The following is a 24,132-nucleotide window of genomic DNA, read 5'->3' as shown; positions in this document are numbered from 1 at the left end:
AAATTGCAAGTCTGTTATGCACAATTTGCTATTCCTTTCAAATATACAAGAAGATTATCACATAAATTTCTTTTTTTCTTTCCTTCTTCCAACAAATAGCTTATATAGATAGATAGATAGATAGATAGATAGAGATAGAGAGTGGGTGTGTGTGTGTATGTATATATGTATATGTGTGTGTATACATATATACACACACACACACACCACACAAAACATTATTCTGTACATACTTCTATTGATCAGTTCTTTCTCTGGATGCAGATAGCAATTGCTTGTTTTGACAACCTGGAGCTATCTCCTTTCCAATCTTATTTCATTCCCTTTCCACACATTCTGCATTCTAGGCAAAACTCAAAGCTCTGCTCTCCTATAGACTTTCACTCCCCATTGCCTTTTGTCAACCTCTTTGTTCCTGGAATGCCTTTCTTTTCTATCTTCATCTCTTGAACTTCTATCCATCCTTTGAAATACAACTGAAATGCCTTATGTAGAAAGCCTCTCTTAATGCTCCTAGTGGATAACTCATTGCTCTCTCTCAGAATTTCCCTAATAATTCTCTTTTGTAAAGTATTTATCATGTTATCTTGTATTTTCTAGGTATCCAAAATAATTTTAACTCTCTACTAGACTACAAATTCTTTGAAGGCAGGGACCCTATTTAATGAAAGCTTTGGATCTACACCATCCTCGGCACAAATTTTGCAAGCAGTAGGAACTTAATAATGTGTTTTTTTAATTGTTTGGGCTTGATGGGGAGAGGTTACCTAGTGCTACAAATCTGCAGTCTTATAGAGCAGGAATTCTTCACCTTTTTCTGGGTTTATGGACCTCTCTGGCAATCTGATAAAACCTATACATCCTTCCTCAGAATGATATTTTTGAATGCATAAAACAAAGTACAAAGGAAATCAATTATATTGAAACAACTATCAAAATAATTCATGGATGCCAGGTGAACAACCCCTGAAGGAGGTACCTTATTATCATATATCAAGGATTTACAGTTTAGTAAAAGAATCAATCCATCAGCAAGCATTATTAAGCTCCTACTATATGCTAAGAGCTAGTAGTGGGTGTTTAATAATTTACTGGTGGGAGCTTGTAGTCCTCCAAGGGTGTGTTTCATAGGGAATTGCTTATTACAGTATAGTAGGGGAAGCTGACTCTACTCTTGAGGAGGGGGTTTGTTATGAAAATGTGTCACTTACTCTTTCTTTGCTTCAGTGGAAAATCACTGACAGCCCAGGAATCCGTGGAGTCATTCTATCAGTGCCCTTTCTCTTTCTGATATTTAATCTACTTTCTTGTGAATATACTGGGGACTTTAAAATCAAAGAAAACACACCCAAACTTAGCCACTTGACCTGTCTGTTGCCTTTATTGGCTCCTGGAACCCACTTTCCATCTGATTTGGAAGCATTTCATCCAGCCAGCTCCTTCCTTTATTGCCTTCAGATTCATCCCTTCCAGACTCTGAGCTGCAGGCAAAGGCAGATTTATTTTTAGACAAGTATATTTTCAGAACTGAAACCAATCAGGCCTTCAGCTGTCCAGTTCCCCTGAAAAATGTCTGCCTTCTGCCTCCTCCCAACCCTGTCAATGACCACCCCATTTTTGAATACCTTCCAATTTCATTTAAATAGCTGAAGGCCAATATAGGCACTGCTTGGCTAAATTTGAAGTGGGGATAGAAGAGAAGAAAAGAAGAAAGACGTTATAACAAAACAATGAAAATGTCAAGGGATGGGAGAAAGTAATGAATTGAATACCAAGTGATATTTCAACCAGGCCAATCACATCTGCTGTATGTTGCAGGTGATAACATTTTGGGAAAATTCCATAGCTGAATGATGATGATGATGACTATGATTATAATGGTGATGATGATAATGACAATAATACATACTCTAGCTGACGTTTATGTTTTTTTGGTTATGAATAGTTTTTGCATATATTATTTAATCCTCATAAAACCATGTAGGGAGCATAGAGCCATTATTTTCACCCCCATTTTCCAGATGAGACAAATAGGGCTCAGCGAGGTTAATTGAGGAACCTAGTCACATGTCTGGTAAGTGGCTAAGCCTGAAGTCAAACCCAGGCCTTTTGACTCTAGCTACAGCTGTGGTCTAAATAAATCCATGCATTTACTATTGACTATTTTAACTAAATTCACTAAGTCATCTACAGAAATGCAAAATCTCCACAGTCCAGGGAATTAGATTGCCTCTCTTGACAAGTTGGTTACATAATTACAGCTTTTACTCAGAGCACTTCAGTACTGTGAAGAAGATTATTGAGTCATGGGTGAGTAAGTGACTAACCTTGACTGGTAATGAGCTATTTTTGGAATAAAAAGAAAAAAGAGACTGGAAAGTATTGGGTTTCAATATGTCTTTTTTTTTTTTTAAGCTTTGGTATTCATATCATCGGAGACATTATGATCTATGACCTGATTTCGAGTAATGAAAAACTGATTCATCCAAAAGATGAGTTTTGTTTCGGGCTTTTTTTTTTAATATGTGAGATGACTTAGCATTCACTGGTATTTGAGAAATGTGCTTGAATAATGATGATATAGCTGAGGTTTATGTAGTGCCTTACAATTACTGAGTTTAATACATCAATGATCACCAGTGATCTTCAAAACAGCTCTCTAAGGAAGTATAGGCCAAATGCTAGACTCATTTATAGATGATGAAACCAAGTCTCAGAGAGATTATTTGCATTATTCAGGGTCACACAGCTAGTAAATGATAGAGCTCAGATTCAAATTCTGGTTATTTAATTTCAAATCTTTCTATAAGGCCACAATATCTCTTATTAACTATTAGCTTACTCTTTGGTGATGAATTCTCAGTGGATAGAGAAATCTTAACCCACAGGTCACAAATAAAGAAGCTGTGTTTTTCTGATTTCTTCGAAGCTCACAAATACTGTTGTCTAGTAACTAGACTATACAGTTATGGGTAATGTGGATAGCATAAAATGGGATGTATGTTCAGAGATAGCTAAATTACAAGATGTGGTAAGAATACTTTATAGAGAAGAAACTGGAAAGGACTCCCTCACTTCTTAGAACCCCCCACCTTAGAACCCATCCCCTAGCTTCCTTCAATGCTCAGCTCAAGGACCATTTTCCATTGGAGGCCTTTCCTGATCTCCCTACCTTCTAGTGTGTTTCATATTAAAATTACCTTGTATTCATCTTGTATGTGTGTTCTACAGTAACATAATATGTTCCTTGAGGGCAGGAACTGTATTGATAGAACAACACCAGGGTTTGAGGAAGGGAGGAAAAAAACATGTGAGTTTTTGATTAAGGAGTAAGTGGATATGATTACAGGCTGTATATTACATGGCCAAAATGACCGCCCTTTAAGAGGCAGTGAATAAAGACCAGGGTTCCAGTATTAGCTTGGCCATTAACTAGCTTTAAAGCCTCCTTTGATATAAAATTTCTTATTTGAGCAATGGGATAATATCTTCCTTGTCTACCTTATAGATTCTTTGGGGGAGAAGGATCAAATGAGATAGGGAGCAGCTGTGATTGTGCCAGGACATTTCCTGATATTTCTGCTCAGTAATGGCTATTTGTTAAAGCTGTAGAGAGCAATTCACATTTCTGTTGTTGATTCTTTGTTCATGAGACCAGACATGTTGCTGGCATAGGTTGAGATGATGTAAAAAAGGTAAAGACTTGGGCCAGACCTAGGAATAATGATTCCAAAGGGGAGAAGGAGGGCTCATTATTGAGGAATTTCTCAAACTATTTTCTCTTTTGTGCCCATGCTGTGCCCAACCTAAAATCCTCTCCCTTAAGAAAGGTTCAAGATCAGCATAGCCTGTCTAGTGTGGTACAATGGATAGAGTCCTGGGCCCTAACATCAGGAAACCCTGAATTCACATCTGATCTAAGACACTAGCTGTGTGAACCTAGGAAAATTATCCCTGTTTGCCTCAGTTTCCTCAACTATAAAATGGTGATAATAATAGTACTTGCCTTGTAGGATTATTGTAAGGATCAAATAAGATAATATTTGTAAAGCACTTAGCACAGTGCCTGGCACTATATAAATTCTAGGTAATAGTAGCAATAGTAGGTGGCAGCTAGGTAATGCAGTGGATGGAATGCTGTGCCTAGAGTCAGAAAGACTTCTCATCTTGAGTTAAAATCTGACCTTGGACACTTATTAGTTTTGTGACCCTGGGCAAGTTGCTTAACCCTGCTTGCCTCAGTTTCCTCATCTATAAAATGAGATGGAGAAGGAAATGGCAAACCACTCCAGTATCTTTGCCAAGAAAACCCCAAATGGGGTCAAGAAGAGTCAGATATGACCAAAAACAACTGAACAACAACAACAACACTAATAGTATTAGCAGTATGATTGTGGTTGAATCCTTGAGGTCTAAATACGCATTAGCCAAACCTCCCTGGATTTTAATCACAGAGAAAACTAGAAGGCACTGGCTCTGATGAAACTGTACTTTAGGGGTTGTTAATGTCTTTTCTTCTTTTTTTTTTATAATTTTTCTATTTTATGGGAGAGTTCCTCCTATTCACATTCACAGTTATAAATACTATGTGTCTTTCTCTCCATCCTATTCCCCCCTGGTTATGCTTTTCTTTCTCCTTTCTCCTTTTTTCTCCTCACTAGTGCTTTGCTTTTGAACACTACCTCCCTCATTCCCAACTCCCTCAGTCCTGCCAACCTTCTATTAACTCCCTCCCTTTTCTTCCCCTTTACCCTTACTACTTCTTCCTTCCCTTCTATCCTCTCTTCTTTTCTTTCCCCTTTTCCCTCCTACTGCTTAAAGGGCATGTTAGATTTCCTTACCTAACTGATTATGTTATTCTCTCCTTGAGCCAAATCTGATGAGAGTAAGGTTCAAACAATGCTCATCTCCCTCCCTTCTTTCCCTCTACTGCAATAGATTTTTTGCCTTTTTCTGTAACATAATTTACCCTTGTCTTCCTCTTCCTTTACTTTTCTCCCAGTACAATTCCTTAATTAGATCAGATTAATCCACTTACATAGATCCATTTAACCCACTTGGTTAGATTTTTTTTAATCATTACATTGAAGTCAACTTATACCCACCCCCTCTATGTATACCTTTTTAAAATGGTGTGATAACAATACAGTTCTCAACAGTTACAAGTGCCATCTTTCCTTGTAGGGATGTAAACAGTTTGTCCCTATTAATAATATGTTGTTGTTTTTTCTGTCTCTTTACCTTTTTATGTCTCTCTTGAGTCTTGTATTTGAAGATCAAATTTTCTGTTGAGCTCTGGTATTTTTATCAGGAATGTTTAGAAGTTTCCTATTTCATTGAAGATCCATTTCCTCCCTTGAAAAATTATGCTCATTTTTTCTGGTAGTTGATCCTTGGTTGTAATCCAAGCTCCTTTGCCTTATAGAATATCATATTCCATACTCTATGATCTTTTAATGTAGAAGCTGCAAGATCCTGCATAATCCTGACTCAGGTTCCATGGTATTTATATTGTTTCTTTCTGGCTGTTTGCAGTATTTTCTCTTTCACCTGGTAATTTTGGAATTTGGCTACAATATCCCTTGGTGTTTTCAATTTGGGCTCTCTTTCAGGAGGCGATCGATGGATTCTTTCAATGACTATTTTACCTTCTGGTTCTGGATCTCAGAGAAGTTTTCCTTGATGATTTCCTGAAAGATGCTGCCCAGGCTCTAATTTTTCATAGTAGTTTTCAGGTAGACCAATAATTTTTAAATTGTCTCTCCTCGATCTATTTTCCAGGTCAGTTGTTTTACCAATGAGGTATTTTACATTTTCATCTATTTTTTCATACCTTTGTTTCTGTTTGACTGATTCTCACTCTCTTACAGAGTCACTAGCTTCCACTTGCCTAATTCTAATTTTTAACAAATGTTTTCTTCTATTATATTTTGCATCTCCTCCTCCATTTGGCCCATTTTACTTTTTGAGGAGTTCTTCTCCTCAGTGAATTTCCATTTGGCCAATTCTGCTTTTTTAAAGAGTTGTTTTCTTCAGTGAACTTTTTTTTTTTACCAGTTGGCCAATTGCATTTTTTAAGGACTTGTTTTCTACAATTAATTTTTATCCTTCCTTTTCAAACCTATTGACTCTGTCTTATGTACCTCTCATTTCTTTTCCAAATTTTTCTTCTACCTCTCTTATTTGACGTTTAAAATCATTCTTGAGATCCTCCAAGAAGGCTTTTCGGACTTCAGACCAGTTCATATTCCCTTTTGAGTTTTCACATATGGGTTTGTTGACAATGTTGGCCTCTTAGGAATTTCTGCCTTGATCTTCACTGTCCACATAATAAGAATCTATAGTATGTTTCTTTTTGCTCATTGATGTTTGCTTATTTCCTGGCCTTAAAAAAAAAATTGAGCTCTCCTGCTGGGGCCAGGGAGTAGCGTCCCAAGCTTCTTGTGCTGAGAGCCCAGGGCCTGTTCACTGGCTTTGTGTGTTGGGGGCTCAGATGCTGGCAGTTGGAGGCTGTAAGGTTCTGGAAGCTTACCTGGTGTTGGGCTGCAATCAGCAACCCTGGAGCTCTAGGGATAGGCGTGGGTAGTTTGGCCCCTGGAGGTTGGATGTTCACCTGGACCTTTCACTTTCTCTAGCTCCTTGCTGATGGATATTTTGCTTCTGCAAGGTGTTTTTCTGCCCAGGGCTTTCCCCCTTGGAGCTGGGCTTCCCAGAGTTTTGCTGAAATGCTGGAAGACTTGGCTGCCAGAGAATACCATGCCATATGGTGGTTTTTGGAGCCAGTTTCCACTGGTTCCCCTGCCAGCACTGAGGCACTAGAGGGTCGCGATGTTGGTGCTTGCCTGCTCCACAACCTGCTCCACAAGGTTTAGTATCTCCCCCTGGTATGCTGAGCTGAGGCTTTCTGCTAGCTTGCTAGGTTGTCTCCCATTCTGTACTGCTCCCCCTCCCCCAGGGAAAGAAGGGCCTTTCCTGTCAATCCCTCAAACTTCTTGGGCTACAGGACTGTTGCACCCCATCTTTCTGCTGATTCAGCTGTCCCAGAGTTTTTCCTGGGGCGATATTTTCTGGGCTTTCAGAGGCTCATAAGGGACAGCAAGAGCGACTTACTTCTTCCTCTGCCATCTTGGATCCCGGAAGCAGAAATCCTGTTAATGTCTTTTCTAAATTGCAGACAACACTCTTCATGTTGTGTGGTGCACTTCTTGGTTTGCCAGTATACCTTTATTAAAGTACTCTAAGAGAGGATGTGAAGCAAAGATGGAGGAATAAAGCCAGGGACTCACCCAAGCTCTCCTGCAAACTCCTCCAAATACCTTTAAAGATAACTCTAAATAAATTCTAGAGCAGCAGAACCCACTAAAAGACAGAGAGAAATAAATTTCAGTCCAAGACAGCTTGGAAGTTTGTCAAGAAAAGGATTCTTCAGGCAAAAAATGGATTCAATGAGATAGAGGACTTTCAGCATTCCCTATGAAAAGACCACAGCTGAATAGAAAATTTGACTTTCAAATACAAGACTCAAGAGAAGCATAAAGAGGCAAATAGGAAAGGGAAATCATAAGGGATTTAATAAGTTTAAACTGTTTATATTCCTACATGGGAAGATGATATTCGTAATTCATAAGACCTTTCTCATTATTAGGGTAGTTAGAAGGAGTATATATAGACAGAGGCACAAGGGTGAGGTGAATATGAAGAAATAATGTGTAAAAAAATAAAATTAAAGGGTGAGAGAGGAACGTACTGAGATAAAGGGAAAGGAAGAGGTAGAATGGGGTAAATTATCTCACATAACAGAGGCAAGTAAAAGCTTACAGTGGAGGGGAAGGGGTGGGAGGTGAGAGTGAATGAGTACATCTTACTCTCATTATATTTGGATTAAGGAAGAATAACATACACTCTCAATTGTGTATAGAAATCTATTTTACTCTACAGTAGAAAGGAAAGCATATAAGAAAAGGGGGTGGTGATAGAAAGGAGGACAGATTTGGGGAGGGGGTAGTCACAGGCAAAACACTTTTGAGGAGGGGCAGGGTGAAAGGAGAGAATATGATGTGAGAATGTGATGGAGGGAAATACAGTTACCAATAGTAACTTTGAAAAAAAAGATTCTGAAGCAAATTTCTCAGATAAAGGCCTCATTTCTCAAACACATAAAGAACTGAGTCAAATTCAAAAAAAAAAGAGCCATTCCCCAGTTGATAAATAATCAAAAGATATGATCAGTTTTCAGATGAAGTAATCAAAACTATCTACAGCCATATGAAAAAAATACTCTAACTCATTATTGATTGGAGAAATGCTTATTATTAAAACAATTTTGAGGTACTACCTCATGCCTATTAGATTGGCTAATAGTACAGAAAAGGTAAATGACAAATGTCGGAGGTGATGTGGGAAAAATGAGACTTTAATACACTATTAACTGATTCAGCCATTCTGTAGAGCAATTTAAAACTGTGCCCAAGAGCTATAAAACCATGTATACCCTTTGGCCTAGCAATACCAGGTCTGTATCCCAAAAGAGATTAAAAAAAAAAAAAGGAAAAGGACCTATATGTAAAAAACATTTACAGCAGCTCTTTTCTGGGGAAAAAGAATTAGAAGTTGAGGGGATGCCCATCAGTTTGTGAATGGCTGAACAAATTGTGGTGTATGTATGATAGAATACTATTGTACTATAAGAAATAATGAGCAGGATGCTCTCAGTTGGAAAGACTTGCATGGGCTGATGCAAAGTGAAATGTACTGTGTACAAAGTAACAGCAATATTGCAAGACCTGTGAATGATAGCTATTCTCAGCAATACAATGATTCAAGACAAATTTTAAGGAATTATGATGAAAAATGCTATCCATCTACAGAAAAAGAATTGATGGTGTCTAGATACAGATTGAAGCACACTTTTTCAAATTTTCTTTATTTTTCTTGAGTTTTTTATTGTCTGTTTTCTTTCACAATATGACTATTATGGATATGTTTGCATGACTACATTTGTATAACAGCAAATTGCCTTCTCAATGAGGGGGAGGGGGGAAGGAAGAAAGTAGAGAATTTGGAACTCAAAGTTTTGAAAACAAATGTTAACAATTGTTTTTATGTGTAACTAGAGAAAGATAAAATACTATATAAAAGCTAAAAACAAATTTTTTAAAAGTGCTCTAAGAGGCCATTAGCTTTTCAGGCTACATATATTGATTCATAGCATCTCAGTGTAGGAAGGGAACTCAGAGGCCATGAAAAATACCCATACCTGAACAAGCATCGTTATACAATGTGGCATTTGGTCGTCTGTCTTTGACTTCTACTTAGAGGAGGAGCTCTTAAGTGGAGGTCTTAGAACTTTTATTTTAATGATAAATATATTTCAATATAAATGGTCTTCTTTGCTGTCTTCTAATAGTAGCAATAATAGCTAACATTTCAGTCATGAATTCTTACTGTTCATCCTTAGCTCTTGAAGAGAACCAATGACTTTAGGAGGGTGATGTCTTGACTTAAAAGTGAACTGGATTTAAGTGACAGAGGGCTGTGCAAAGTCATAAGTCTCACTCTCTCCTCCAGAGGCCAGACATAGGTCAGGATGACTGGCAATGTCAGGGAATCAGTGGGAGACCTTGGCTTTTTTAAGCTCAAGTCTTTCCCAGGTCTCAGTTTGTCTGAGGCAACACCATTCCATGAATAAAGGCTAGTTAAGAATTGGGCAAAAGATGGCCTAGTTTGTCTTCACACACACACACACACACACACACACACACACACACACACACACAAAATCAATATGAGGGGGGAAGACCTTCAGAGTTTCCGGCCAGAACAGAAACAATTGCTATTTACACTCACTCTGAGCCATCAAAACCCAGATAATGAGCAAGTGAAGCTTGGGTTGGGGCCTATTATTGGCCAATCAAGGAGAGTCAAACTGATTTGGGTTTAAAAGCATGGTCAGGTAGCTCCATTTGAATCCCAATGCGCTTTATCAAAGTTTCCCAGAGCTACATTTGAAGAATTCATAAATGAAAACTACATGAGACGAAAGAGTTAATTGTCCCAGGTTTTGGGGAGGAAATGATAGAATAAATAAGTAGGGAAGAAAAAAACCAACTCCCAAAGCCCAAGATATCTTGTTAAGTAAAAGTGATCAAAATTTATATTCCTTTGGACAGAGCACCCACATGTAAGAGTGCAGCTCTCCACATGCATGGAGAAGAGTCTGTAGTGACTAGTACTTCTTTCCAAATTTACTCCAGGCTCAGTGTTCATTGTGATGCTCACCTACATTTAAAAACATTACATTCTGAGAAAGGACTAATGGGTTTTCCAGAACTGCCAAGGGATGTCCATGTTAGCAAGAATCTTAAGTGTTCCAGCGTCAAAGGAACTAACCACCTTGGAGACAGCATGTTCCACCTTTGTTAGGAATTTTCTCCTTATTCTAATACCAGTGGGGTGGGGGCCGAAATTGCCTTTCTACAGCTTCCCTCTGTGGCTCCCCAGTGGTGTCCTTTGGAGGAAGGAACAGAGTAGGGAGTGTCAAGAACAAGTCTAATCCTTCTTTATGGGACTCCTCCAGCCCTTCTTCAAAAACTTAAACACAGAATGTTTTCCCCTAAGTCTTTCTTTCTGCAGGGTAATCTTGTTTCTTCAAATGATGCTATCAGTCAGTTAAGGAGCATATCACTACCTCATAAATGTGCCAGATACTGTGCTAAGAACTAGAACACAAAAAGAGGCAAAAGAAGATCCCTGCACTTGAGGAACATAAAATCTAATGGGGAAACATGCAAACAAATACAAAGCAAGCTATATGTAGGATAGATAGGAAATAATTGAGAGGGTGGGCACCAGAATTATGAGTTAGGGAAGTCTTCTTGCAGAAGGTCGAATTTTGATTGGGAATTACAGCAAACCAGGGAAGTCAGTAGCCAGAGAGGAAGAAGGAGAGCATTCCAGGGGACAGCCAAAGCAAATGCTTGGAACTGAAGGATAGGAGGACATTGCCACTGGATGGAAGAATATGTTTTCTAGGCAGTGGTGATACAAATACAAAAGTAGAATGATCTCTATCATTCGTGAGTAGGTACAGTGGAATGAGTGCCCAGGACTCATTCGAAATGCTGCCTCAGACACTTTGTAGTTGGGCAACTATAGGTGAGTCAGTTAATGGTTCTCATCCACAGTCCCCCATCTGTAAAATGGGGATAATAATAGCACCTACTTCCCAAAGTTGTTGAGACTCTTATGAGATGACATGTGCAAACGACTTCTCAAAACATTTTCTTATTTTATAATTACAAACCCTAAAGTGTTATATAAATGATAACCATCACTATTCTATTGAAAAAAAATTATTGTCCTCAAGGTCTTTGCCCAGCTTGTGGATACTCTCCAAGTTAATGATATTCTCTCTACTGAATGCCCTGAACTGAAAGAGCTACTTTAGCTGTTTTCTAACAAGGGTAAAAGCACAGCTTCCCTCATAATTGGTCTTATTGAGGCAGCTAAGTAGCACATTGGATAGAGCCCTGGACCTGTAGTAAAGAAAACCTGACAGTTAGTTACTAGCTATTTGACCCTGGGCAAATCACTTATTCTGTGTCTGCTTCAGTTTCCTCAACTGTAAAATTGAAGTAATAGTATCTGCTACCTCTCAGGGTTGTTATGGAGCTCAAATGAGATAATGTTTGTAAAATTCTTAGCATGGTGCCTGCCATACAGTAGGTACTAAATAAATGCTTGTTTCCCTCAACTGTTCTTGATTCTATGTAGCCTGCAATCAAATTCATTCACATTCATTCCCTTACTGTGGTGCATTGTTGACTTATTGTGCAGTAAATTAAGAATTCCAGATATTTTTCAGAACTACCAGGATCTAGCCACATATCTTGCAATCTTGTACCTTTGATTATTTTGACTCTTTTCTGTAACCTGAGTAAGAAGTTAAAAATATCCCTATTCCTATTTAATTTTATCTTATTCAATTGATCTCATCATTCTGGCCTAGTGAATCTTTTTTCTTGATTCAGCCGTGCAACATATTAGGTATCCTTACCAGTGTTGTGCCTTACTCATCAATTTGATAAATGTGTCATCTATACCTTCATCTGAATCTTGATAAAGATGTGAAGCCAAGAACAGAGCCCTGTAGAATTCAGCTCTAGTCTTCTTCCCAGATGAATATTGATCCGTTAACCGATGTTATTTGTGTCCAGTCCCAAATCTATGTAACTATACTAGAAACTAAATTTTTCCAACTTCTGCTTCACAAGATTATTTTAGGGAAAACACTGAGCAAAAATTAAAGCACAATAACTCTATTAACTATAGTTATGATATTTATTTAGGAATCCCATCCTAGACTCATACTGTTCACTCCTCCCCCCAAATAGCACGCTGACCTTAGCAGCCTTTCTCTCTCCTTGTCAGAGTCTGAAAATTTTTAAACAGCTCCAAGGTAACTGAACATAAATATTGAATATACCTATGAAATGCAGCTTTAATCACAGGTACTCCTTCAGGGTTGTCTTATTGTATGTTACATAGGGAAGCTTCTCAGATTCTCACTCAGAGCCTAGCCACTTATCTTTTGCATACTATTCTAACAAAGATTTATATCAAGTTACTCATTTAATAGCAAAATAGAAGCAGCGAATTAGAAATGGATAGAGGATAGAATCATTAAATTAACATGATCCGTGATAGAATCTGAGACCAGCTGAGTTTTTTTTTCTGCTTACCGAATTTGGGTTGCATTGAGATAGTACCGAACAATTCTGTTCTTTCACCATTTATTATTTCCTATATGCAACGTATTGCAGTGAAGGACAACTAGTTGTTGTTTGTTCCTTTCCACTTAGCTCAGGTAAAAATGTACATCAACACATTTCTTGCCTAATATACAATTAGACAATCATTTATTAAATGTCTATTATGAGTTAGGCAAAGATGATACAAAGATGAAAATGGCAGAGACCCTGCACTCAGGGTATTTACATTCTACTGGAAGAAATAACTAATATGTTTCTAAATAATGTAAATTAGGTACTATTGAGGCAAATAGAAAGATATCCAAAGTGGTATCAGAAAATGCAAATAGGAAGTGATAATTTTCAGCTTAAAATATCAGAGAAGACTTCATGGAAAAGGATGATATTAATCAATCCATCACATCACATTTATTACATGCCTACTATGTGCTTATAGAAACTCATGGTGAATAACTTTTTTTTTTAATAAAGTATAAGTCAGGGCTCCAATTTGAGAGGATGGAAGAAGTAGTACTATGGGAGGCTTGAGAGGAGAAATGAAAGTTTGTACTAGCCCTGATGGAAAGTGAATTAGAGAATGAATGAGTGTAGAATAAAAGAATTATCTTTCTTCAGTGATAACTTATTTAATCCTTGACCTTACCTGGTTCAAGAAAAACAAGGGGAAGAAACTGACAGACAAAGATGAGAAAAACCATCCATTCCATGAATGTATGTGTTTGAGAGTATGAAAGGAATGAGGCAAGGATGAGGGGGCAGTTGGGAGAACGGTACAGTGATGGGAAAGGACAAAAAAAGGAAGGTGAGTAATCCAGTTACCAGAAAGTTCAATTTAAGATTACCCTTAATTAGACAATATGTTGTTTTGCATAACTGAGTTTTCTAGATGACTAAAGTTTAACCTTTTATGCACAAACATTTTTTTCTATTTTAATCACAAATGATGGAAATTTCTCCAAAAGTGTTTAATGCTTCTACTATTTTAAATAAAATATACTGAGATAATACAATTATTCTATGATGGCTCAGGGTAATAATTACAAACATCAGTCGATTGTGATGTGAGATTGTGATAATAAGAACCTACTGAAGTAAATGCAACTATTTCATCACTCACTGAAGGGCCCCAAACTTCTATCTTTTTAAAATATATATATATATATATATATATATATATATATATATATATATATATATATATTCTATTGCTGCCCTCATCATACTATCATTTATCACTGCTTATGACTGTCAACATATTAACTTTTAGAAGTAACCTTCCCCCTTTCTAAGTTACTACTCCCAACCTAGTAAAACAAATCTCCAATCTTGTTAGAATTCTGTGTAAAGCATGACTAAATAGGTGTTGGTCTGGAAACCAAGGAGCTTTGTGACATAGTTTGACTTGAAGTTTTTTTCTTTTTCTTTCTTTCTTTTTAATGGTTTGAGGAGAAAAGGTTTTCAACTCTGCTATGAATGATAGGGGTGGCTAGAAGCTAATCTTTACATAAACAAGGTATTTGAAAATTAATAATACAGGGTGAACAAAAAGTCTTAGTACAGTTTCAAGCTTTAATAGTTTAGGAGTTCCCCAAAGTTTTAGTGCAGTTTTAAGCTATTAAAGTTTAAAGTTGTCATTACTCACCCCTCCCCTACCCCTTCACCACTCCCCACCCACACCAAATAATGTAAACTCCTTGAAAGAATGAGTGTCTGTTTCATTTTGGTCTTTCTACCCTCAGTCTCTAGCATAATTCTTTGTACATAATGTGTTAGTGATGATGATGATGATGATGATGACAGTGATGATGATGATTTTAGGACAGCTATTTGTGACCACTTACATAGGGGGAAAACTTCCAGATGAGGAAAGTCACTTTATCAACAATGTAGGCTCTTACCTTCCATGGAACTTGAGGTATTGGCAAGTTGCCTGGGGCAGTAAGAGGTTTTGTGACTTGTCCAGGGTCAGAAAGGGAATGAGTGTCAGAGAAAGAACTAGAACACAGTCTTCCTCTGGCTGTCTCCTACACCTGAAATTCTCTCCTTCCTTTTCTCTGACTACTGACTTCCCTGGGTTCCTTTAAGAACCAGCTAAAATCTCACCTTCTACAAGAAGTCTTCTCCAAACTCTCTTAATTCTAGTGCCTTTCCTCTTTCGATATTTCCTAATTATCATATATATGTATATGTGTGTATGTATGTATGAATGTATGTGTGTGTGTGTGTGTGTGTGTGTGTGTGTGTGTATGATCTTGTTTTGTGTATATTTGTTTGCATGTTGTCTCCCTCATTGTATCGTAAGCTCCTTGAGGTCAGGAACCCTCTTTTGCCTCTTTTTGTATCCCTAGTGTTTGGCACAACCCCTAGAACGTAGTAAGTGCTTAATAAATTTTTCTTGACTGATTGGTTCCTGCTTTCTATCCTCTTACCTCTCACATAATAGGCACCTTAAAAATGCTGGTTGAATTGTATTGACTTGAATTTGCTGTGACATTTGAAAATTAATTAATGTCAGAAGTTCCCTAAGACAGAAATTTTCAGGGCCCTCTCAGTATTTAATCTATGCAAAATTATCTTAATATCATAAGCCACAATAGATTGTAAAAGGCTTTCCTCATAACAACTCTGTGAGCTAAGAAGAACATGTATTATTATCTTTATTTTACTGGTGATGATACTTTGGCTCAGCAAATGAAGTGAGCAGCCTGTTACCATAAAACCACTGCTGAGCCCAGGTGCAAGTCCACATTTTTTGATCCCCAAGTCAGTGTTCCTTCCCCTACATCCTCCTGCTTCTTAGTCCTCAACCAGTATTTCATTGATCCCTATAAATTCCTCATTTAACATTAGTCCCAAAGCTCATTGGAATGGGATTCTTTCCTTATTGGTACAGATCATGCCTCACACCTGTGTGAGGAGCAGGATGGAGTTGATGCAAGTAGGAGAGAGGGGAGCTTTTTTACTTTTCTTCTGTTGCTGAGTTTCTGTGGTCTCTGCAGTCTCTTCAAGTGCTTTTGGCTTCCAGCTTTGAGAGAGAAAATGGTGGGTGCAAATCCCACTTCAAAATGCTGAAGGAAAAGACTTTGGAAAGAAGCTGCCATGAGAGGAACTCTTTATTCTCCTCTTGCTACACTAGAGACTTAGAGGAACTTCTCTTGGTTGAGATCTGAGACTCTCCCTCTTGTTTGAGCTGAGTTACTTTACTCCCAATGGGAGAGCTCCTTCACTCTGCATTGTCTGGTATGTATTCACATGTGTACACTTTCTTTTTATACTGTTTGGATATAGATAAATAGTATTTTAGACTGTTTAGATATTGAATTGGATAAATGGATTTTTTTTTAAATAAGTGCTTTGTGTATTCATTGTGGAACTGGTATTTGGTGGTAAAGAAGCCAAGCCTTGGATATAAATCTTGAGGTCTTGCTTCCCAATTACTAATAAAAGAATGATCAGAAGTTAGTTTGAACCTGAAAATTACATTTGCTACACTAACAACATTTAAGGGAACAAATAAATGTAATTCTATCCCAGAACCCTCTGACTCTGAGGAAAGCAGAATGGCAAAACCATCTGGCCCTGAACTTTTGCTTCTCCTCCTGGAGGGAATTAGTCTTCCTTGGACAAGTGTGTGGGAGAAGAGGCTAGAGATGCCTATTTTACCTTCCTTTGAGCCACACAATGGCACACTCATGCTACATGTTGGGTACAATCCTTGCTGTACTTAAATTCACTTAGCTCAGTTATTCTATTTCTAAAATTTAGGTTACTGAACCAAGGACATTTTTGTAGGTTTTTATTTTAATTCAGTTTGTTTCCTTATAAAATAAATGTATGTCAGAACAGTACATTCAAAAGAGGAATAAATTTAGAATTAGGAGACTTGAGTGTCTGTCTCTAACACTTAACAGCCTTCATGACTTTTACCAAAGTTCCTTCACTCCTGTGAGTCTCAGCTTCCTCATCTGTAATATAAGTACTTGCAGTAACTATATCATCTGTTCCTTTTTTTTGAGAAAAGTTCTTTATAAACCTTAAAGTACAAGAGAAAGTCATTATTGTTACAAAAATTTAATTTGTGCAAACACAACCCTCTTTGAAACATACCAGGGGAATTATCATTGAAAGAAAATTTTCAGTGTACCCTCTTGTAAGGAAAAGAATATATTTTTTTTACAATGACTAACCACACATTTTATATCTGTTTTCTTTTACATTTTTGTATATGAGATATTGGGAGGAATCTATTTTTTGCTTTACTGTCTTATTTCCCAAGTTCAGTCAGTTGCAAACTCTTAGCAAAATCTTAGCCAAATCTTTCCTCCACAGTATTTTTTGCACCTCTCCTCTTCTCTACATTGCCATGACCCTAGTTCAGACCCTCACCATATCCAGCCTGTAGTATTGTCATGGTCTTCAGTCTTCAGTCTTTTCCATCACCATTCTAACAAATGTTTGATTATTTAAATAATCAATGCTCCTCTTAGTAGCTAATTATTTTAATAAGATCTTGAGAGAAAGATTGAACATCATTTTCCCATCCCTACTGGAGAAGAATGTTTCCAAGCATGGAGGAAAGAGGAACCTCCTTGCAGTTTCCTTTTTTTCAGGCCTATTATCAATTAAATGGAGACTATTCATAGAATGTTAGAGCTAGAATGGACCTTAGGGCATAGCACTGTGTATCTGGAAAGGACCTTAGAAGATAAAATTTTAGATCCAAGGGTAATTTTAGAACATTTAATCCAACTTCTCATTTGGAAGATGAAGAATTTGAAACTCAGAGTGATTGATTTTTTTGTCCATGATTATGCAACTAGTTAGTGGCAATTCTGAGAGTAGGAGCAAGAACTCCTAACTTCTAAGTGCTCTTCCCACCAAACCATTCTGTGACCTTCTGCAATACCCAGGGCCCTGGGCAGTCATCACTTCTAACACTGTTCTATATCCATTTCAATGCATTACTAGAAACATGTCAAAGGTCAGGCACGACATTAGCTAGTGATTCCTCCAAATTTGGCTTGGTGTCAGAAAACTGGCTAGAGAATCCAGTGGCTAGTTCAGAGCATGACTTGGACTGGCAGATGATAGACACCGATGTGGTACAGGTAGGTTTGAACCACAACATCCTACTACCTGAGAAGGACAACTAGATCCAGAGAAAAGGAAGAAAGAGACATTGGGAGAGAATTACCATTAATGAGGACAACAACAATAATAATCAGACCACAATGTTCTGATGATAATCTAGCCTTTACATAGGCTTTCAAGATAACAACCCCATGAGATAGCTGGTATTATTATTCTCATTTTAAGGATAAGGCAGAGAGAGGTTGACTTCCCCAGGGTCACACAGCTGAGTAAGTAGATGAGGTTGAATTTAATCTCAGGTCTTCTTGATTCCATGTCCAACATCCTATCCACTGAACCACTTAGCAGCCTCCATGATAAACAAATTCCATATTTTTTTACCCCATTTCATTTCCTAGGTCTGGTTCTAACATGTATATGTTGACAAATAGCAGTGTTATGAGACGTACCATTAGATCTAAGACTAGGAGAATGGAGTTTGAGTCTCACATCTGTCACTAATTGACTGTGGGGAAGATCCAACCCTTCTGATCCACAGTTTTCACATATATCAAGTGGGATAATATTGCTATATTACCTTCTACCTAGCTTGGTTGTGGGTAAAACATTTTTTAAAATATAAGGCATTATAAAAATGTGTTGTGGTATTCTTATATTCAAGATGGTCGGATGGAGTATAAGAGAAAGGCCTCCCTTCCCCCAATTCAAGCCCAAGTAGCCCTTTGGAGGGCTTCTTTTCTCAGGTTTCTGTGGGCTCATTCTCTCTTCCTCCTCTGGCTCAATGGTGCACAGTTCATTCTTTTATAAGTGCTTTGCCTTCGTCAAAACATGAAGCAATCCACCAGACCAATTTTGCTATTGTAAGAAGAAATTCAAGCTTTGAGTGTTTAATTCCTAATACAAAAACAAAAAAGCTAGTTTAATAGGATAATTGCCCATAGAGGGGAATTAAATGGAATCAAAAGGGAAGAAAAAAAAAGAAGAACCACTTTGTGTTCATGCTTGCCAGAGGAAAAAGGCTAATTGCTTTTCATTGGTCTTCTTTTGGGAATTTCATATTTGTCAACATTTGATGTCTTAGTTAGTACTGTCAAAAAAAAAATCCCAGGGACTGATATTAGATCACATCTCTTCCATTTTTTCCCATTTTATAACAAATGTATTTTTAAAAACATTTTGATAGCTGTATTTCAGTATAATCATTTTTATTTATAATCCTACATATTTTATTTTATGCATTTAAAGCCATTAGTCTGAGAAGGGGGTTGTAAGTTTCACCAGTCTGTCAAAGGAGTCCATGATAGAAAGGACCCCTGCACTTTAGCTTTTGACTTCATCATTTAACAGAAGCTATGTTCTCCAAAGTTATAGATGATTTTTTTTGTTGTATTTTGTCTTAATTATATTCAGTTTTTCCAATTAACAAATATTTGTTTTCCATACCTTCCATTTCATCGGCTCCACTGGAAAAAAAAAAGAGAAAATACCCCTTGTAACAAATATACATAAACAAACAAAACAAATTTCCATATTGCAATGTCAAAAAATGTGTATTTTATTCTGAATATTTAGTTTACCCCCTCTCTGCCAGGAGGTAGATAACATTCTTTATCACCAGTCTCTTGGAATCATGGTTGATCATGGCATCATTCATAGTCCTTAAGTCATTTAAAGTTTTTTTCATTTTTGCTATGTCATTGTTAGTAAACTAGCATTTATTAAGTGCTTACTATGTGCCAGGCCTCACTTCACTCTACATCAGTTCATAAAAGTCTTCCTAGGTTTCTCCCATCAGGATCCAAATGGCAAGACCACCCCTCTAGGACCCTGTCACATATGTCTAGTTTCCCTTCTCCCATGGAATAAGGGAAGCTTTTTGCTTATGACCACTGTTATCTCTTTGCTTTTATTTGTTTTGTTTTGTTTTTCAGAGTTAACTGTAGTTGTGATAACCTGTGTGATCTCTTTGGTATTCTTAGGGTTAATAGCAATTGCAAAGCCTCTGTGACTCTTTGGTCATTTGTTTTCAGGGCTGATACTCTTAAACCACCCACTTCTTTATTTCTTATAACACTTTGTTATTCCATTACATTCATATATAAGAATGTGCTTATCCATTCCCCAATTGATTGATACTGCCTTCCTTTCTAGTTTTCTTCCGCCTCAGTAATTTCAGACAAATCTTTAGCCACCTTATTGAGTCTATGGGAATATCCACATTGCTGCAGCTAGATCACCAACTATGGTTCTAAACTAAATGAGCCCCAAGAAGTTGGGACCCAAATATCTATTCTGCTCATTCATCCAAGTTGTTGATATATGGAGAGAACTATCAATAACACAGGTCAGTGTCATCCATAAAAATCAGCAAGGCTCTTACTCTAGGCATTCTGCCCATCTTCAATTCCTGTCTTTTCCCACTTCTTCTTGTCTCCAAATGAGGTAATGTAGTATGGTAGATAAGGTGCTAGATACAGTCACCAAGACTTATATTCATGCCCTACTTCTGACACTTAACATCCTTTGAAAGTAATTAAACATCTGTGAGCCTATGTTTCCTATTCTGCAAAGTGACAAGGATAGATTTGATGGCCTCCCAGTTTCCATCCAGCTCTGAAATTAATGATCCTTTGTTGTTCTTTGCTATTAATTATTTGAAGGCTAGTCACACTCCTGAAAGCTGTCTAAAAATAGAAGGAGCTATAATGTTATCCATCATTGGAAAGGTCAAGCAAATTTGATGATATAAGAAAAGGTCTATTTTACTATGACTTTGAAGATTTGGATTCTAATCCTGCCTCGGTCAATAGCAAGTTGTGTGATATAAGAAAATTATTTAATTTCTCCTGAATGGATGGGAAGTAGGATCCACAGTTATCTCCTTGAACTCTGTGAATGTTCAATTTTAAGAAAAAAGAACATTCAGTGTGCTCAATATTGCCTCATATTTTGTAGACAAATAATGAAACAGAGTAGTGTGTGTCACGTAACAGCAATGACTGACATGCGTTAGTGGAAGATACAAAAAAACTTCCATAACATCGCCTTGGTTTACAGACTGAATTAGGAAAAACAACAACAAAAATGCATGGACTAACTTTATGTCTGAGCAGTGGATTAGCAAATCAGTGGATTGCCCACTGAATTGACTGTGTCATTCATAGGTGAATATAACAATTTACTTTTTAAATTACTGTCTTCATGAGATTAGTCCATCAAAGTAGTTTTGGGCCTGGACAAATGGATATGTTAAATTATTTTATTACTAAGGCTAATTGTGAGCTTTATAAACACCTTTTGAATATCAATCAATAAAAATTTGATTGATTCATTGACTAAGACTAATTGTATACTATATGAATATTTTAATATGTTTAAAATACCTCAAATATCAAGCCAATAGAAGAATCCTGATCTATGCATTTATTTATTAATTATGGACAATAGCACCATATACAGTTCATAGTAATTTCCTGCCTCTATTTTCTACTCTCTCTAATACAAGAGTTCTTAACGTGGGGTCCATCAACTTTTTAAAAAAATATTTTTCTAATTGTATTTCAGAATAAATGGTTTCCTTTATGAGCTTACAAATTTTACAAATACAGAAATATTATTCTAAGAGTTCATAAGGTTCACCAGACTGTCAAAGGAGTCCACGACAGACAATCCTTCACAGAACCTCCAAGATAACCTTAGTAATTCTCAGTACTCACTATGTCACTCTCACATTTGAAAGTATTTAGCAGCTCCTCATCACCTATGGGATGAAATCACCTAGATTTTCCACTTAAGATCCTCCACAATCTTACTCCAACCTACCTTTTCAGTCTCATATAAAAATCTTCATTTTAATTACTCTGCATTTCAGTCAAAATGGACAATTAATAGTGACATAATCTTGCTTTCTTTCTCCTGCCCCTGTGCACTGACATTTATACTTGAAGTACACTACCTCCATATCTTCCATCCTGGCTCCAACATTGACTAGCTGTATGACATTAAAATTCACATAATATGCCAGAAGCTTAGTTTTCTGTAAAATAAGGACCTTCACTACTTGTGCAATGCTGTTATAAAGAAATAACATTGCATGTCAATAACAGTAAATATTAAGGAAACTTGGAGGTACTCTGTAAATTTAAGTTACTATTGTATAAAAACCATTCAAAGATTTCAAGGTCTGGACCATGTATAACCTTCTTTAGGTCCAACCATGTCACTCCCATATCAACGAACTCCAGCGTCACCTATAAGACCATATACAAAATCATCTGTTTTGTGTTTAAACACCTTCATAATCTACCCCCACCTATTTTTCCAGTTTTCCTACACCTAATTATCCCTCCATATATTCGTTGTTCAAGTGACACTAGCCTCCTTGCTGTTCTGTGAATAAGAGGGTCCATCTTTTGGTTCTGGGCATTTTCTTGGGTCATCCCCCATGTCTGGGATACTCACCCTCCTTGTTTCTACCACAGCAGTACTGTGGGCAGGGGGAGAGCGGGTAGCCTCCTTTGATTGGCTGCATAGCCTGAATAGGCCAGAAAAGACTGCAACTTTAAAGGGTGATACAATCTTTTTTTTTTTCTCTTGCAAATCCCAAATAAAATGCCACCTACAGGAAATTTTCCCCAATACCTCTTAATTCTAGTGCCTTCCCTCTGTTAATCATTTCCATATATAGAGCTTGTTCTTATATAGTTGTTTTGCCTGGTGTCTCTCTCATCATACCATGAGCTCCTTGAGAGCAGACTGTCTTTTACCTTTCTTTGTATCCCCAGGGCTTACTACCACACCTGGCACATACATAGTAAGTGTTTAATAAATGTTTATTTACTGAATAACTCATTCCTTCAAGCTTTCCTTGATCATTTTAATTGAAAATGTTCACTCTCTTATTTCTTAAAGTGCTTTGTTTAGATATTGCTTTTCCCCTTACCATATTTTTCTTCATGTGATATTTGTGTTTCATAGTGCCCACTATGACTGTAAACCCCTGAAGACAGGAATCTGGGTCATTTTCATCTCTGTATAGCTATTGCTTGGCATAGTGCCTGGTAGATAGTTGTCATTCAATAAATGTTTATTTAAGTGACTTAAATACCTTTCTCGGTCTTCTTTACACACCTAAATTTTGCCTATTCTTTAACATCTAGTTCTAGTCCCATCTCCTCCAGCAAGCCTTCCTGACCACACTGATCTATTCCTTTCTTTGAATTCCTAGAGCAATTCTGATCTGTATTACAAAATTACATAACATCTTGTATTGACCTCTAATTGGATCAAAATTTTCAGATTTCAGTTTCCTTAAGTAAATGAGCTTGGTTTGCATTAAGACTAGAATGGGAAAAAGTATTAAATACTTACTATATGTCAGGCACAGCTAAATGTTGAGGCTATAAATGTAAGGAAAGAAGACAGTCCTTGCCCCCAAGAAGCTTATATTCTAACAGGGGCAGGTAATATATATTGGAGAGCGGTGGAGAGGCAGGAGAGTTTTGGTATTATAGATTTGCTGATTTGTTCTCAGAGCTAGAGGAAGTAATGAGAGTGTAGAGAAAGGAAATTAATGTATTAACTTACACATTCAGAGATGAATAAATTTTAGGCATAAAGTAGGGAGAAACCTGCTGTAGCCTGCAATGTTCCGATCATATTTGGATCATTTTTAGTTCTAGATGTCACACTTTAAAATTTTTATTTTATTTTTCTCTTCATGTTCAAATTTCTTTCCTCCCAAAGCTCCTCCCCACTCATTAAGGAAGCAGGAAATATGATACCCATTATACACTTGAAATAATGTAAAATATCTCCACATTAGACATGTTCCAAAAACAAACAAACAAAAAAAGAAACAAAAGAGAGAGACAGCTTCAATATGCACCCTGAGTCCACCAGTTCTCTATCTGGAGGTGGATATATTTTTTTTCATCTTGAGTCCTTTGGAGTTATCTTGGATCATTATATTTTTTCCCCCTTTTCAATGTATTTTTTAAATTTATTTTGTTAAATATTTCCCAATTACATGTAAAATTTTTAATACTTTTTTTTTAAATTTTGAGTTCTAAATTCTCTCTCTCTCCTCTTCTTCTTCTTCTACTTGAGAAGATAAGCAATTTGATATGGGTTACACATGTGATGGCTTACAAAACATATTGCTGTATTAGCCATGTTGCAAAAGAAAAAAAAAGATAATGAATTTTTTCAAAAAAAATATGCTTCAATCACTGTTTAGAGTTTATCAGTTCTCTTTCTCTGAAGGTAGCCT

Source organism: Phascolarctos cinereus, unplaced genomic scaffold (genome assembly GCF_003287225.1).
Source record: "Phascolarctos cinereus isolate Bilbo 61053 unplaced genomic scaffold, phaCin_HiC Scaffold_4;HRSCAF=312, whole genome shotgun sequence".
NCBI classification, from domain to species: Eukaryota; Metazoa; Chordata; class Mammalia; order Diprotodontia; family Phascolarctidae; genus Phascolarctos; species Phascolarctos cinereus.
The sequence above is the reverse complement of the archived record's forward strand: the minus strand, read 5'-3'. Positions refer to the sequence as shown.